Source organism: Poecilia latipinna, unplaced genomic scaffold, assembly GCF_001443285.1.
Source record: "Poecilia latipinna isolate Pla-1442-1.1 unplaced genomic scaffold, P_latipinna-1.0 Scaffold1781, whole genome shotgun sequence".
Classification (NCBI taxonomy): Eukaryota; Metazoa; Chordata; class Actinopteri; order Cyprinodontiformes; family Poeciliidae; genus Poecilia; species Poecilia latipinna.
Genome location: NW_015114397.1, coordinates 1134 through 2015, shown reverse-complemented (window position 1 = coordinate 2015; position 882 = coordinate 1134).

Sequence of the window (882 nt, the reverse complement as noted above, 5' to 3'; positions counted from 1 at the left end):
CTGTACATACTGCTGTCCTATCTGAGCTCTTCACAGGCGCAAATCGTGACACCGCACCTACTAATGGCACTTCCGGTGGCAGGTGTGACACCTGCCACAAGTGCCACTGCTTTCGGGACTAGCTGCCAGTGCTGCCACTGCGTTCGACTGACTTCGGCTGACCTCGGCACCTCGTACTGGCACTTCCACTGACACCTGCCACAAGTGCCACTGTTTTCGGGGCTAGCGGTCAGTGTTGTCACTGACTTCGGCTGACTTCGGCACCTTCCAAGGATTGCCGCTACCTCATACTGGCACCTCCCACGCCTCACGGACCGCTCTCGCCTATTTTCGCTGATGAGATTTAGGGGGGCCATCTTAGAGCGGTCGACCGCTCCACTCAGCGTTATACGTTGGACAGGCACAATGACGTATTTGCGCATTTAATCTTTCATAACACGCTGTTTTGTTACTGGAAACCTTATACAAACAGCTGCATTTATAAACAATTGTATTTTTAAAGTATTTTTTAATTGTATTATACATAGTTCAGCATATTTAAATATGCTTAGTGGGGAAAACAATAGAATAGGAATAGAATATTCTTTGGTGACAGCTTCTGTGTCAGATTTAATATGAATGAATTTATAATTAATGAAAACAACAGTGGATCTGGCACAATGCATTGCATTTCCTCTTAAGCGTTGTCTTCCCTCAAAAAAAGCAAATATGCCCTGGTCTATTTTTTATCGTCTCAAATTTCAGTTTCCAATAAAGAGCCTCAGTGAAAACATGTTGACAGCTGCCATAAGGTGCCACTTGTACCACGGGCTTCCGGGTAAGGTGCCACTTGTGCCACCTTACTCTATGGTAAGGTGGCACAAGTAAGGTGGCCATGGGTGC